The sequence below is a fragment of the Erythrolamprus reginae genome, chromosome 10 (genome assembly GCF_031021105.1).
Source record: "Erythrolamprus reginae isolate rEryReg1 chromosome 10, rEryReg1.hap1, whole genome shotgun sequence".
NCBI classification, from domain to species: domain Eukaryota; kingdom Metazoa; phylum Chordata; class Lepidosauria; order Squamata; family Dipsadidae; genus Erythrolamprus; species Erythrolamprus reginae.
In genome coordinates this window covers 29,921,670-29,938,966 of record NC_091959.1, presented here as the reverse complement: position 1 = coordinate 29,938,966, position 17,297 = coordinate 29,921,670, and the positions used below count along the sequence as shown (strand labels likewise).

Below are 17,297 nucleotides of genomic sequence, written 5' to 3'. Positions count from 1 at the left end.
CTTTGGTCTTGGTTGAATTATGACCTGGGGCTGTGTTGTGGCTGCTGCGGCTGCGATTTGATTTTGCTATAATATAATGATCTGGGCCTGCAAAGCCGTGACAGTTTGCATTAAGGCAATAAATTAAATTATTAAATTGGCCATCCTGAGCCGGTTGGATGTTTTCTTTTTTGTGGAGTCATCAATACTGTTCTGGTTTCAGGCTAAGGCAACTAATAGTTGAAATAAAGGATTGCTAAATGCATATACTTGTAAAACACAACAACAACTTTATTCTCTTTCATCTTCTTCCTCTCAATCATCTTTTGCACGCAGCACCTTCTTTTTTCATCTCTAGTTTTAGCATTAAAGTAAAGTAACTTAAAGGTCATATGAAAACATTCCACAAGTCATTCTAAAATTTATGGGCTAATCAGTGTTAATCCAGAGTCATAAAAGCAAGCAATAAATTCACACAATGTATAACTTACGCTCGGAGCTGGTTAGAGAAGCCCCCATTTTGAAACGGCAAGATTGACGACTCACCTTTCTCTTCCGCTCACAACCAGACGTGAGGAAATTAATTAACCAGTTCCTCCCCTTCTAATATTTTTTCCCTAACACTTGTTCTCTTCTCTGCAAGCATCTGAAGTAAGGGTTAACCCACCTGAAATCTTCACTAGAACTGGAATGCATCTGCACATCACCTGCCTCCTCCCTTTCTGTCTGTAAATCAGGCCCTCCTACCAATTGATAATCACTTTCCCCTTCGGAATCCGAAAAATCTGCAGGCTGAACAGGAGTATACACAACAGGGGGGGGGGGCAATTGCCGAGCTGATGCGCGGGTCAAAAGAAGGCCCTGCAGCTGGTAAGTAAGTCCCTGTGACTGCCCCTGACCCCACTGAGCCCTGGGAAAAATAGGTGGTTAACAAGGGTTAAGCGACAGGCCCAGACCCTCCTGCCATGGCCTGCCATCCTGCCTGCCATCATGCTGACGAGCCAAAGGAAAAAGTGCCCTTTCAAGCCAGATGCCCACATACCAGAAAAGACATGGAAATAGAGACAAATCAGAGAAGGGAGAGAGAAATGAGAGAAAGATTAAGAGAGAGAGAATGAGAGAGGGTGAAGAGGGAAAGAAATGAGAGAGAAGGGGAGAGAAAGAAAAAGGGAAGGGGAGAGGAAAGAGAAAAACAAATGAAAATGAGAGAAATGAGAGCAAAAAGGGGGAGATAGAAACAAATGAGAGAGAGGGAGAGGGACACAGAAATGAGAGAGACTTGGAAGGAGAGAATGAGAGAAAAGGAGAGAGAGAGAGAGAAGTGGAGAGAAACAAAGAAAAGGGAAAGATAATAGATTTTTTTATGGGCTAAGTGTGATTGGACACAAGGAATTTGTCTTGGTGCATATGCTCTCAGTGTAAATAAAAGGAAAAGATTCATTTGTCCAGAATCATGTGGTACAATACTTAATGATTGTCATAGGGTCAAATAAGCAATGAAGAAACAATATTAATAATAATAATCTTCGGATACAAGCAACAAGTTACAATCATACAGTCCTAAGTGGGAGGAAAATGATGATAGGAATAATGAGAAAAAAACTAGTAGAAATAGAAGTGCAGACAGTAAAAAGTTAACAGTGTTGAGGGAATTATTTGTTTAGTAGAGTGATGGCGTTTGGGAAAAAACTGTTCTTGTGTGTAGTTGTCTTGGTGTGCAGAGAGAGAGGGAAAGAGAGAAGTGGAGAGGAAGGAAGGAGGAAGGGAGGGAAGGAAGGAAAGAAGGAAGGGAGACATTTCCCACAGAAAACACTGGGAGCCACAAAACCCAACTACTCGTGGATGGAGAAGTTACTATTACTATTACTATTTAATACTACACCATTTGGTTCAGAATACATTTTTCCTTGTTTTCCTCCTCTAAATTCTAGGTGTGTCTTATACATCGGTGCATTTTATACATCGAAAAATACGGTACTTGCCAAGTTGAGGTCCCATTACTTCCCAACCCCATCTTGCATTGCCCACCGCTTTGCTTTCTGCCAGCGGGTGCAAGGGGAAGGGGAGCCTGTCAACCAGTACATGACCTCTTTGTGTGACGATGCTCTAGAGCGTGAATTCACTTATCAAGATGATTCCCTCCTTGAACATCTGGTTTGTGAAATCTGGGATCTGCACCTTCAAAGGTGCCTGCTGGCATGCCCAGAGTTGACCTTAGCCGCTGCCGTAGATGAAGCCGCTGCCGTAGATGAAGCCAGGGCTTTGGAAATGTCTTCCAACTCTGCAGCTGAAATACAATGTTTTCACCCCTTTGCCTCTGCAAGTGCGCAGTCACCCACCATCCACCATGAGGACTGCAACTTTGGTACTCTGGGCACCCCAGACACCAGACTGTGCCAGACTGTGTTCCACCACTTGCTGAGCCATCCCAAACACACTGCTACTGCCTGTTCTGTTACACCATGTTTCCATGCCACTCTACCTCAGCTGCAGGGATCCCTACCCCCGCAGCTCCTGCCATTTACTAACAGTTACCTGCCATCGCTGCGGCAAGTTCGGCCACTTGGCAAAAGTGGGCAGTTCCGCTCCAGCCCCCGGCGCTGTCCAGTCAGCACCAGCCAGACAACCACCAATCGGCCACCAGGAATATGCAGAGACTACTATTCCGTGAGCCTAGCTGAGGGTGCCCTTGATGAAGAGGAAGTCTTTCTTGCTGCTGCCACTGGTGGGCAAAAAAAGATCTTCCTCACTGTATCTATAGAGGGAACCTCCCTTACTATGGAGGTGGACACAGGCTCTTCTAGGAGCTTTAAAGCATAGCAAACATTAAAACAGTTGCTGTCAGTCTTTCCAGAATTGAGACTAAAGCAGTCCAACATTTGCCTGCAAGACCTTCAGAGGAATAACATTAGTGTTCTGGGGCAGGCTAACCAATTTGTAAAAAGCGTATCATTTGCTGGGTTCCTACCAATTGTGTCATTGCCAACCCCTCCCTTCTCTGTTGGGGTTATAGTGGTTCTCTTCACTGGGGTTGGCAGTTTCTGGGGTGCATGCCACTGTTTCTTCTGACTTTGAGTGTATTTTTCATGAATTCAATGATGTATTTGATGACAGGTTGGGTTGTTATAAGTAAAACCCTATCTCACTAAATCTAAATTCAGGCGTGTTCGCTTTGGTCTTATACCTAAAGTAGATGCAGAACTAGATAAGCTCATCACCCAGGGGATATTGGTCTCCCACCGTTCACTCTAGGTGGGAGACCCCCATCATCCTGCCCATTAGTCCTGATAGAACCCTTTGAATTTGTGGGGACTATAAGTGTTCAATCAACAATCCCACCCCTATCCAGTCCCTGTAGAACAACATGGTCCCAGTAGTACAACACTAGGGTTAAATTTTTGGGATACCTGGTGGACTCAGCTGGCATCCGCCCCATACCAGCCAATGTTTCAGCCATTAAATTGCTCCTTCTCCCACCAACAAGTGGGAACGTGTATAGCACTTTCTTACATTACAAGGCCTCCCTAGCAGAACCCTTCCACAGGCTACTGGACTCCCAGAGACCTTGGGATTGGGGGCCTCAAGCTCAGGCCTCTTTTAATACAGTCAAAGACCTAATATCTTCCGACACAGTACTGGTACAGTATGACCAGCATACGCTCCTCACACTGGCTGCTGATGCCTCTCTATATGGTATTGGGGCTGTATTCAGCCACCAGCTAGCCAATGGGTCTGAGGTGCCCATAGCATATTTTTATGTACCCTCTCTTCTACAGAACGCAACTACAGCCAGACAGATAAAGAGGCTCTGCTCTAGTTGCCTCTGTAAAAAAGTTTCATGATTATCTATATGGCCACCCATTCACAGTGTTTACAGATCATAAGCCCCTACTGGCATCTGGGCTGGTGATAGACAGACCCCCCCCAGTTCATTTCTCCCCAAATGGCATGTTGAGAGAATTCCTCTCTGCCTACTCATATTCCTTGATATACCACCCAGGTAAGGCCTTGGCCCATGCAGATGCCCTTAGCCATTGCCCCCTCCCAGTACCTGTTTCAGATTCCTCTCCCACCACAATGTTCTTATGGTAGGGACACCCATGTCAGCTTCTGACATTGCTTACCACACAGCTAGAGACCCATCCTGTGCCAGGTCTTAGACTGGGTGAGGAGGGGATGGCCAACCATTGTCCTGGATTCTGAATTTCTTCCTTTTAAAACTAGGCAGCTTGAGTTGTCTAACCAAAAGGGCTGCCTCCTATGGGGAAGCACGGTGGTAGTACCCTCAACCCTTAGGTCCTTTGCTTCTGCATGATAGCTATTCTGGCATCATTCACAGGCAGGCTGTGGTAGGATGTAGGATGTGTAGTGCCAGGCTATGCCAGACCGTCAAAACTTGGATGTCTAACTGCATGGCCTTCCAGACTTCCAACCTGCTCCACCCACAGCTATTCCCAGGGCTTGGGAAGTCCCCAAAAGGGGACATGATCCAGACTCCAATTCTTGATGCTTGTAAATGCTTACTCTAGATGGGTGGAGATTGAGTTAATAAAATCAACAACCGCTGACTCCTTAGTACATTCTTTGCCAGGGATCTTTGCCACCCATGGCCTCCCTGACCTAGTGGTCAGTGACAATGGCCCGCAATTCCCTGCCACCAAATTTCAGATGTTCTTGGCCTCCTTGGCCATTCACTAGGTCCTGATTGCACCTTGGCACCCATCCAGCAATGGAAGGGCAAAATGGGCCATGCGGTCATCCAAGGAGGCCCTAGGTAGGTTAAACATGGAGAACTGGCACACCAGGGTGGCACACTATCTTTTGGCCCAACCTGCCACCCCTTGCCCAGCCACAAACCGCAACCCTGTGATGGAGCATAGGTTTCACACGACTGGACTGGATTCATCCCTTTTTCACTCCCAAATACCCTTATGAGCCACAGCCTAGGTTCTGGGAATTTAAACTGGGCAACCAGGTATTTGCCCAAGGCTGGGGGAGGGGGGCAGCCCTGGGTATCAGATGAAATAATTTTGGCAAAGAATTTTTTTTATTTTTCTCTCCAATCACAAATACAATTTAAAATACCATCCACATCAAATTGCATTACAATGAGTAAGTTTTGAGATACTACCTCCTTTACTTTTGACATATGGACAAAAATGGCTGCTCAAGTTTCTTATATAATATTAATAAGCTGTTAGCTAATACACTCTTTGAGCTGTTCCTAATTTTAATCACATCTAATTAATTAGGCTATAGTGTTTCAAATTTTCTCCATATCTCCTCCATGTCAATTTTCATGTATATTTCATACCCTTTTAAAATAGTAAATGCCCTTTGAAATAAAAGAAGCAATGAGTAAACAAAGAAACAAAAACTTATAATAACAAATTCAATGGGAAAAAAGCCAAATAATATATCACCAATCTCACCAAATTAATAAACCCAATTAATAAGCCAAATTAATTATAATTCCTTTTAATAGATAATATAAAACAATAAATAAAATTATAGAATTTAATATTAGGAAAATATAAAGGAAAAGGAAAGGTGGGAAAAGAAAGCACAATAGGAAAGAAAAAAAAGAAAAAGAAAAGAGAAAGAAAAGGAAATCTTTCTCCTTTTTCTTACCTACATCCCATGTAAATCCAAATATAGCTGTCATAACCTGCAGAACTTTATGGTTCACAGATAAACCAATAAAATCCTCCAAACTACTCTAATCCATATCACTCAACATACCCTACTCTAATTATGTTGCTGCAAACCCAGCGGAATCATCATAACCTACTCTAATTGTATCACTGTAAACCCAGTGGAATCATCATGCCCTATTCTAAAAAAAGAAAGAGAAAAAGGGAAAAAAAGAATCTCTGATAACCCAGTGGAATCAACCTCTAATTATATCGCTTCATACCCAGCTGAATCATCGTGCCCTACTCTAAGTATATTACTGTAAGCCAAGTAAAAGCTTCCTGCCCTGTTGTAAAAAAAACCACTAATATCCCAGTAGCATGATCTATTTTTATTCTATTCTGGTTTAATCCACTGCGGTCTCAATAGAAAAAAAGGGGAAAAAATTCTCTTTCTTTAAAACAAATTAACTTGTAATCTTTTATAAGTTTACCAAAAAGTTTTAAATGATCATTGTAGTCCACCTTTTCTAATTATATTCTGTATTTCTATAATTCCATAAGTCCTATACTCAATAATTACCATTATCATTATTTCCTTTTCTTTAACAAATAAAAATCATCAAATATAATCTCCCTTCTTTTCTATTTCCATAATTTTTATAATTTTATTTCTATAATTTATTTGTTATAATTCAATTCATTAATCACCCACCTATATAAATGCCATAATCTTTGCTTATTCATAATACAATCCTCTTAGCTATAACATTCATTCTAACTATTATTTTTCTTTTCTTTTCTCTACCTCTGTGTCACCCCACTCCTCCCCAATATTTCATTATTTCAAGATTTCAAGATTTCATTATTTCACTATCTCAAAGTTTTAGTCAGAAAAGTAAATTTATCAATCCAAGAATATCCTGATTAAATATTATCATATGTGCAACTTAATTAACTTCTTTCAATTTAATTATTTCCCCTTTCATCAAACCATTCTATCTTCTTCTTTTTTTCCAATATTTTTTTATTAATTTTCTTAAAATAACACACAGACTTACAAACATTCAACATAGAATGTGGGGATGTATCATCCCCGCTTTTCTCAAAAGTATAAATGCAGATACAGAAAAAGGAATACATGGTTAAATGCGTAATTCAATACTACTAATACAAAAATATCTAGTAAGGAAAAAGTGATATTATAAAAAAGAGAAATAGTTATAACTAATATAAAGTCAAACAATCTTGTCAATTCTATGTATATAAACTAAATCTAATATTAATCTCAATAAAAAGAAAAGAAAGATTTAAACCAAAATATCTATACTTATTATTAATCTTCTATTATTATTATTTTTTCTTATCTATCCATTCATAAACATTGTTCCATGTTTCATAAAATTTCGTTTCTTCTTGATCATTCAAGCGTCTTGTCATCATATCCATCTCCGCTCAGTCTAATATTTTTGTAATAACTCCCTCTTCTTTGGGGATATTTTCCCCTTTCCAATTTTGCGCGTAAATAATCCTTGCCGCTGTAAAAATATGTATGATTAAGTACAAGATTTCTTTTTTGTAATTTTGGTTAGCAATTCCTAGTAAACAGAACTCTGGGGTAATTTCTATTTTTTGCTTTGTAATCTCTTTTGTCATTTTCTCTATCATTTTCCAATACATTTTGGCTTTATTACATGTCCACCATTGGTGGTAGTAGGATCCTATTTCTTTCTTACATTTCCAACACAAAGGTGATGTCTTAGGGAACATTTTTGCTATTCTACTTGGTGGGAGATGCCATCTATAGAACATTTTAATTTGATTCTCTTTCAAAGAAACTGATTTTGTCATCTTCCAATTGCACATCCAAACTTTCTCCCATGTGTCTAAATCTATTTCTTTGCCTATATTTCTGCACCACAGTATCATACTATCTTTTAATGTTAAATCAATATTCTTGTAAGCAATCAGATATTTGTATATTTTCCCAATTACCCTGTTTTGATTTTTAGTAATTAAATCACTTAACAAATTTTTATTTTTATTGAATGTATAAAGTATATTGTCTTTCTGGTATCTAGATCTAATCTGTGCATAGTGCCACCAATCGATTTGTATCCCTTCGTCTTGTAATTTAATTCTAGTTTTTAATTTCATTTGATCATCTAACAAATCTTTATATCTTATTTTTCTTGTATCCTTGATGGAATTTGGATGTATTACTGCATCTAATGGGGCAACCCAATCCGGAATTGTTAAGAAGTAGTTTTTCTTTATATCTTTCCATACATCAAATAAATATTTTCTTAATGTATGTCTTTTAAAATAAGAATGATTTTTGTCTTTATCGTACCAAACGAAGGCATGCCAGTCAAGCATAAGATCATGTCCTTCTAATTTTAATGTTCTCGTGTCCTCTAGGATTATCCAATTTTTAATCCATGTTAAGGCGGCTGCCTGGTAATATAATTTCCAATTTGGGAGGGCAACCCCCCCCCCTCTCTTTTATAACTTCTAACATATTTATCTTAATTCTTGCCTTTTTTCCTTGCCATAAAAATTTTCTAACCACATTTGTTAGATTTTTGAAAAAATTTGCCCCTGGATTTATTGGAATCACTTGAAATAAAAATAATACCTTAGGTAAGATATTCATCTTAATTGTAGCAATTCTTCCCAGAAAGGATATTTTTAAGTTATTCCATATTTCTAAATCCTTTTTAATTTCATTAATTAATTTTATATAATTATCATTCTTTAATGTTATTGTTTTGGCTGTTAGCCATATTCCCAGATACTTTACTTTTTTAACTATTTGTATTCCAGTAATACATTCTAAATTACTTTCTTGTGATTTATTCATGTTTTTGGTTATAAATTTTGTTTTATTTTTATTTATTTTCAAACCTGCTACCTTACCATATTGTTCTATTGTCTGGATTAATCTTGGTGCTGTGACTATCGGGTCTTCCATTATAAAGGTCAGATCATCTGCAAAAGCCTGGACTTTATATATCTCTTTTCCAACTGTTAACCCTTTTATCTTTGAATCTGCTCTTATTTTTATTAATAGTGTTTCTAAAGTCATAATGAACAGGAGGGGTGAAATAGGACATCCTTGCCGAACTCCTTTATTTATTTTAAACACTTCCAATTGCTCGTTATTTAATATAATTTTTGTTGTTTGTTCTGAATAAATAGCATCTATTAAATTAACAAATTTGGGGCCAAATCTCATTCTATTTAGTTGCATCTTTATAAATGTCCAATTAACGTTATCAAAAACTTTTTGAGCATCTAAGAACATTAATGATAATGTTTTATCTGAATGTTGCTCATAGTATTCTAATACATTAATAATTGTTCTAAGATTATTTTTAATTTGTCTACCTGGCAGGAAACCATTTTGGTCTGAGTGGATTTTACTATTTATTACCGTTTTCAACCTGTCTGCATATATTGCAATAAATATTTTATAATCTACATTTAATAATGATATTGGTCTATAATTTTTAATTTTTTCCTTTGCTGTATCTGATTTGTGAATTAAAGTTATCAAAGATTCAGACCATGATTTGGGAATTTTACCATCTAACCTGCATTCATTAAAGATTTGCAGCATATTATTTCTTAATGTTTCATTTTCTATTTTATACCACTCTGCTGGGATAACATCTGGCCCTGTGGCTTTGTTGTTTTTTTGCTTCTTAATAGTTATAAGGAGTTCTTCCATTGTTATGGGACTCTCCATCCTCTCCTGTTGTTCTTCTGTTAATTGTGGTAACTCTGAACTCTCTAAGTATTTAAATACTTAATCTTCCTTGATATTATCATCTTTGTACAATTCTTTTAAAAAAATTTGTACTATGTTTGCTTTTCCCTCTGTGTCATATTTTATTGTTCCATCTTTGTCTTCTAAATATTTAATTAATTTAGATTGTCTCTGTTTTCTCAGTTTATATGCTAACCATCTACCTGGTTTGTTGGCATGTTCAAAATATTGTTGCTTAGCTCTTTTTATTTTTTCCAGTGTCTGGTTTTGTTCTTCCAGTCTAATTTTATGTTTGATTAAATTTATTTTTTCTTCCAAATCCTTATTTTTCATATTTTGTTGTGATATAAATTCTAATTGTTTTAATTCATTCGTTAATTGTTCATATTTTCTTTTCTTTTCTTTGTTATATTTTGCTGTGTAGGATATTGTTAATCCTCTTATGTATGCTTTAGTTGCGTCCCATAAATTTTGGGGAGTAGTATCTGTATTTTTGTTAATTTCGAAAAATATTTTTAATTCCTTTTCAATCCATTCTTTATATTCTTTCTCTTTCAAAATATTTATATTCATTTGCCAGTTGTAATGCTTTTTACTATTTCTCATGTAGACTATAACTGGATTATGGTCCGCCCAAGTATTAACATCTATTTCCACCTCTTGTATATACTCTGCTGTTGTTTTAGGAGCCCACACATCTATTCTAGTCCAAATTTTGTGGGGGTTTGAGTAGAAAGCATATTGCCTTCTTTGAGGATGTCTTTCCCTCCAGATATCATTCAATAACAGTTCTGCTTTCATTTTTTGAAAAGTGGAGAGTAGTAAATTCTTTTTTTTCTTTTTACTATTTTTCTTCTCCCCCGAGTGGCCTAATTGCCTGTTTGTTATGGCATTAAAATCTCCAATAATTAACATATTTTCCAAATTTAACTCTATAATTTTTTGGTGTAGTTTTTTATAAAATGCAATTTGATCATCATTTGGGGCATATATAGAAACAATAGCAAGAGGTCTAGGTTCAATATTAACCTGGACAATCAAAATTCTACCTTCATTGTCACTAAATAATTGTTTGGAATTTATAGAACTCTCAACATACATTGCTACTCCTCTTTTCCTTTGATCTGCTAATGCAGCATACATATTTCCAATTTTATTATTTAGCAATAAGTTCCGATTACTTTTTTTTATATGTACTTCTTGAAGTATAACAATTTGAGCCTTTTGGTTCTTAATTTTAGAAAATATTTGTTTTCTTTTTTTTGGTTCATTTAGTCCATTAACATTTACAGAGAAAAATTTTAAGTCTCTCAATGTGGTCATTTATTGTGCTTCTTGGTTTCCCGCTGGGGTTGCTTTCTTCTGGCCCCGTGGTCCTGCTCCTCCACTTGTGCAGATGCCCCCATGGCTTCCGCCTGCATTGCTTCCAGTTCTCTTGTTAACTGTTCCATTTCGCTTATTCCACTATTTTCATAAAAGTCTCTTGCTTGGTCCAGATTCTCCAACTTATATCTTGTTGATTTCCATGTCAATGACAGTCCTTGTGGAATAAGCCAGCGAAAAGTTATGTTCTCTTTGATCAAGAGTTTGGTCAAAAAATGGTAGTCTCTTCTAGTCTCTCGAACACGTCTTGGAATTTGTTTTAATATTTTTATTTCTTTACCTTTGTGTTGCAATTGACCAGTTCTTGACCAGTGCAATATGTCATCTCTCAAGGTTTTTCTTACAAATTTGATGTGAATCTCTCGTGGAAGGTTGAAACGGCGTATGTAACTGTTCAAAGTTCTGAAAGCTTCATCGATTTCTTTTATTATTTCAAGAGGGTCCATCTTGAGGATTTTCCCAATAATGTCAGCCTTAATGGCCTTTAAGTCTTCATCCTTTTCTTCTATTATATTTTGAAATCGTAGCCCATATGACGCACGTTACATTTCCAGATGTGTGACTGATTCATCATATCTGCTGTAGCGTGAATCCGCTCTGTCCTCAAGGTGATCAATTCTTTTCTCCATTTTCTCCGCCTTTTCTTCAGCTACTTTCATTCGGTCTTCATTATCTTTCAAGGCTTGTTTGATCTCCTTCATCTGGTCTTTCATCTCTCCTGTGTCTACTTTCATATCAGCCATCTCTGCTTTTATTTCGTCTCTCTGCTGGGTTGCATCGCGTTGAGATTGAAGCATAAAATCATTTAATGCAGTTAGTGTCTCTTGGATTGAGGCCAGCGAAGGTTGTTGTGGTTTCTCTTTGTCCTTCTCCTTGGTAAATATAGTTGCTGATAAGACCAGCTGTGCGGGGGATGGATGAGGTGAGCCTTGGGGGGACGATGCAACAGATGTCTGCTTCTTAATTGTTTTGGTGTAGGTAGAAGTACTTGACATTTTAAAGTTTGAAATTAATATTATTTTATGTTAGCAGTATGTAGAAAATTGCTATAAATTCCAAACCTACACAATTAATTACCCTAGGCAAACCACAATAAAAATTCAAATACAAACTGAAATTTGGAATATAGTTCAAGTACAAATGCGATTAAAATTCAATGTTCAGGATATAACTCGTAAATTCTTATTACTCTAAGTCCAAAATTATATCAAAAAAGAAGAAATTGGTTTGGCACAGCAGGGGAAGAGAAAAAAAAGAAGGAAAACCAAAGGAGAAGGAGGAAGAAAGGAAATAAAGAAAAAAAAGAAAAGGAGAGTAAAAAGAAGAGGGCAATCTAGAAGAAAAGAAAGAATATTATTCAATTAAGGAGGAGCAGGAGACCAAGGATTTTTAACAATGCATATACAAAACCAAGATAATTATAATGTAATATGGGTTTAAAATTCAAAACTTAGAATTGTAAGAAGGAAGAAGCAAAAAACCAATTATTAATATTCCAGTCGTAATAGAATAATTTTGTTGATTGACGATCTAATCTGTTTTAGAAAACACTTTAGCATAGGTTAGAAGGTCCCATTGATTTAAAAAATAGAAACAGTAAAGTTTAATCTTCTCAAAATTTATAAAATCTCAGTTTTCCAAACGATTGCGATTTAATTATCCAATGTTAAAATGAAGTCGATCCGTCTCTCGCAGCTTAAGGAAAATTGTAAAGCCTCTCCACTGCGAATCCGACAAAACCGCCGTTAATCCAAACGAAATGATCCAACGAAGTAATCCAAATAGGGTCAATCAGATAATCCAAATATAAAAAATCCCAAATAGAAAGAAAATATATTTTTTAATGTATTTATTCAAGTTTTGTGACTAGATAGTAAACAGTCTTAATCCTTCCGCTAGAAAAATCCGAGCCCGGACTTCATTTTCTAATATTTTTGCAACCAATTGCTTCAAGAGGTGAAAAAATATTCAGCCAAATAATGTCATTTTATATATATTAAACCTTTTAATGTCTCATTTTGAAATCCTTTAAATTCCCCTTGTTTTCAAGCGTTTGACAGTTCAAGTCCAAATTCAAGAAAATAAGTGAAAGTAGTAAAAATAAGTTCCGGCTGTTGATTTGCGCCTGGATACAATTTTTTTCAACAACTTTCTCTTTTGCCTTCTTTTAAAACTTTTTATTCTCCGCTTTCTTTTACTTCAATCTTCTTATTTAACATGAAACATAGAAGAAAAAAATCTTTTTACCTTGATTGTAGCTTCTTTAGTGTATTCCTTTTTCAATGAGGATTGCTTTAATCTCTGCTTTCACTTTTCAGATGTTTCTTGCTTCCCGCTGGTTTGGTGGGATCGCAATGGCCGCGTCCTCTTACGAGAGGACCAGTGCTCCCTGCTCCAGAGCTGCAGGACAGACCCCCTGCCCCCGGAGCCTCGGCGATGGCTCCTCGGACAGAGGGAAATCCCCTGTTCTAGGATCGAGCCATCCAGACTCGATCCGATCGCGTTGGGGCGACCTCTGGGAGGGTGAAAGGAGTCTCAAGGCAGAGCCCTGCCAAGAGACTCCGCTGCGGTCCTCAACGAAACCGGAAGTCCCAAACCATTCTATCTTCTGGCCAATATTCATTTCCTTTGTCAATATAATTTCCTTATGATATAAACCAATTAAAATTGAAGTTCCTTAATTAATATCCTTACAACATTACATAATTTTACATAATTAATCCTTATAAAAATATAGCTTTATCATAAATTTAGTCTTTTTCTTTAAAATTAGTGTTATCAGTCATATTTCCATTCCATATTCCTTAATCCACTTTTATCAAAATGTAGCTCCAATCTGTCTCGTATAGAGAAAGTCTATCAGAATTTTGTTCTATTGCCTATTATATAACCATGTCTCAGCCAGTCAGCCAGTCAATTCCCATATGTCTTCTCTCCAGAGTTCCTTTGTTCCAAAGAAATGCTGATAACGTCCTTTCTTTGTAAAAGTAAATACATAACAATCACATTCCATCCTTCTGACCAAACAGCTGATAAAGAACCATCCCTTACCATCCTTTATGAGTGTAAATCACGAATCTCCTTGCAGTAACTTCTTGGAACCAGAAAATGGCAGACACTAACCGAGCTGATCACTCTCTTCAAATAATGCAAAGGAAATAACTTCATTGAGAGAGAAAAAAATAGTCCAAATAGAGTCCAATTAAAGTCCAAATTCAAATTTAATATCTTCAAAGCCTTTAAAGCTCCTCCAAAGAAGAAGAAAAAGATATTGGGCAATTTGCTGTAGTTTAAAGCTTCCGCTGTTCGCCTCTATGCCGAGCAGCTGCTACAGTCCCAACTTCTGGCATCACTGTTTCCGTTAGCAAAAAACAATAATTTTTAAAATCAATTTCAAATCTCTTTTCAGCACTCCAAACTCACCAGCACACTACTTGCTCATTTTTCACCTCGCCTATGCTTAAAACGGTCCTTTTTCCAGATGTTACCACTCTTCTTCAATCTCCTGCATTGTGTTGTCTCCCATGGCTAGTGTCAGCACAGGCATGGCAGCCTGGCCGACCTCAGGCCACCGCCGGTGCAAGACAAAGCCAGTTCATCTGGCAGAGTATGCCAACCCCAGACCAGACCCTCAGTAGCATCCCCTACATCACCTCCCCTCCAGGGAGGATTGGGCTCAGTTCAGAAGAACCAGAACCCCCGGACGGTGGGGATTCGGGGCTTCCCTCAGGAGAACAAGGGAGCCCCGTGCTGCCACAGCCATTGACCCTACCCTTCTCCCCAAATGCCCTTATGAGCCACAGCCTAGGTTCCGGGAATTTAAACTGGGCAACCAAGCATTTGCCCAAGGCTGGGGGGGAGGGGAACAGCGCTGGGTATCAGATTAAATAATTGAAGTACCTGGCCCTTGCTCTTATAGTGTCCAGTTAAGGGATGGCAGACACTGGCAGTTCGATCAGCTGCAAGTCCACAGCCAAGTGGCCTACCCATCCAACCCAGGGGTTATTGTACAACCAAATCCTATGACTTCTATGACTGTTCTGACACTGTCCTTACCTGTTGTTCCACTGCCGGATAACTCTCTCTCCAGACCTTTCCTTCTCCTGGGCAGCCAGCCTTTGTCTCCATTGGGGCCAGAAGCAGTTTCAGGATCCATTCCAGTTGAGGCTCATCCTCAGGCCTCTCTGATAGAGTCACCAGAGCTCTGCTGATTTTCTAGGCTGTACAGGCACTCTGTGTATCTAGACAATTATGCCTACACATGCCCAATAGGGAAGGGTGTTGCGTCTTGGCGTCCCTAACAACAGCTGGGAATGCTGTAATTTGTTGATACACTAGAGTGGGAACTCTAGCATCTATTGGTTGCTGCGCCTGACAGCTCGATATAAAAGAGCTGTTAGAACACAGCTGAGGCAATCTTCATTCTGGCTGTTCTGCTTGTTACTTGTTGCTTGTTAAATAAACGGTTAAATTCACAATGGCTTGCTGATCTTCGTGGGGAATTAACAAGCAGCATACTCATTTTCATCAGAACATATTCATAAATCATGGTCAAAATTCTGAAGATTTGTTTATACACTGTAAAAAGCTGTCTTGTTTATTTTTCATCGTCTTCTTTTGCTTTATTCTTTGTTATCTTCTCTCCAATGGTAATTTTAAAAATTAGTCATGTAATTACCAATTACTATGAATGTTTATTTATTTATTTATTTATTTATTGATTGATTGATTGATTGATTGATTGATTGGGTTTTTTATGCCACCCTTCTCCTTAGACTCAGGGCGGCTTACAACATGTTAGCAATAGCACTTTCTAACAGAGCCAGCATATTGCCCCCATAATCCGGGTTCTCATTTTACCCATCTCGGAAGGATGGAAGGCTGAGTCAACTCAGTCAACCTGAGTCAAAAATTTAGTTTATAATTCTAATATTATGGTCATCTTTCCAGTTATCACACAGTGCTAGGGAAAACAAGAGCCTCAGTGGTGCAGTGGTTAGAGTGCAATACTGCAAGCTACTTCTGCTGATCACCAGTTTCCAACGGCAAATCAAATCTCAGTAGGCTCAAGGTTGACTCATCCTTCCATCCTTCCAAGGTTGGTAAAATGAGGACCCAGATTGTTGGTGACAATATTCATACCCTCTGTAAACCGCTTAGAGAGGGCTGTAAAGCACTGTAAAGTAGTATATGTCTAAATGCTATTGCTAATGCTATAATTAGACCATTAATATTTTGGCCTATGGTGCCACATTTCCAGCATATATACACTCAAATATCTAAAATCAACTAGCTGTATAATCCGGAGCTTTTCTGTATTTCTTTTGTTCATATGTTAACTTAGTTTTTAAAATAATATATTTTTTTCTTTTTTAACAGAAGTATTTTGCTAATTCTTAGAAACTGATGATCTAGTTAGCTAATTGTTCTGGGCCCTATATTGGTTTTGCTCAATAGGAAATTGATCGAGAACTGGAGAAGAAGAAAGAAGAGTTAAATGTAGTACAGAGGCAAGCTGATCGCTTGTCTAAGGATGGGGCTGCAAAAGCAGTGGAACCAACTCAGATACAGCTCAGCAAACACTGGCAAGATATTGAGAGCAAATTTGCTCAGTTTCGAAGGCTCAACTATGCACAAATTGTGAGTTGTTCCTGGAAAACATTTATGTTTGCAAATTCTACTACTACTAACAAATCTTTACTAACATTGAGAATTCCCAATGATGTGTCTGAAATAGAGAATCTGGTCAGTAATTCAGATCTCTTTTATTTGCAATATAATAGTTTTCATTTTATATGATTTTTCTCTAGTAATTGCCATAGTAATACAACAGGAAGTGGTTTGATCAACAATATATTAGCATTAAAGGAAAAGGAATCTTGTTTTTTATTGCCTCATTTTATTCATAACATTACCAGTTTAAAGCTAGCAGCTTGCCATACATTTATTCCACTCAATTAACATGTAAAACTGAGAAATGATAATTTTTTAATCTGTCATCCCATGCGCAATCTAATTAGTTTTTATTTATTCTTGATGTTCAGATGTATTCAGAAAAAAAGAGGGTTCTTTATTATATTATTTCTGTGACATGGGCTCTTTTCAACTTAATAGGAAGGAAACATACATTTATTCTCTTCTACAAAAAGCCACAACTTCAAATATTATATTTAACCACAAATGAGTAGAACAAAGCTGTACTACAAAGAGTTGCTTAATCTGTATCTATACAAGTTTTTAATTTGTACAACTAATAAATACAAATCCTCTACCTCACAGGGATGTTCTGAGGAACTATTAATTATATATAGTTTTATGGAATGATGTGCTAATTTTAAGGTGAATTTTATTTGGAACAAGCAGCTTTAGAAAACAGGTCCACAGTATTTTTTTAAAGAGTCCTTATCTAGTCAATAATTAGGATGTATAAAATATCAATGAATAAACAATAAAATATAATAAAACATGTTTAAGGTTAATAAATTGCTAAAAAAAAAAATCATTATTTTGAAAATAAACAAGAGACAGGT

General features: G+C 37.2%; 1 long non-coding RNA gene across 1 annotated transcript in view; it reads left to right on the top strand.

Moving 5' to 3' along the window:
* The window catches only part of LOC139173606 (uncharacterized), a 39,092-nt gene extending 22,743 nt beyond the window's left edge, over positions 1 to 16,349 (top strand). The window contains exon 3 of the long non-coding RNA XR_011560053.1: positions 16,225 to 16,349. This is a non-coding gene — a long non-coding RNA (uncharacterized lncRNA). The remainder of the gene's footprint in view (positions 1 to 16,224) is intronic.
* The last annotated feature ends 948 nt before the right edge of the window (positions 16,350 to 17,297 follow it).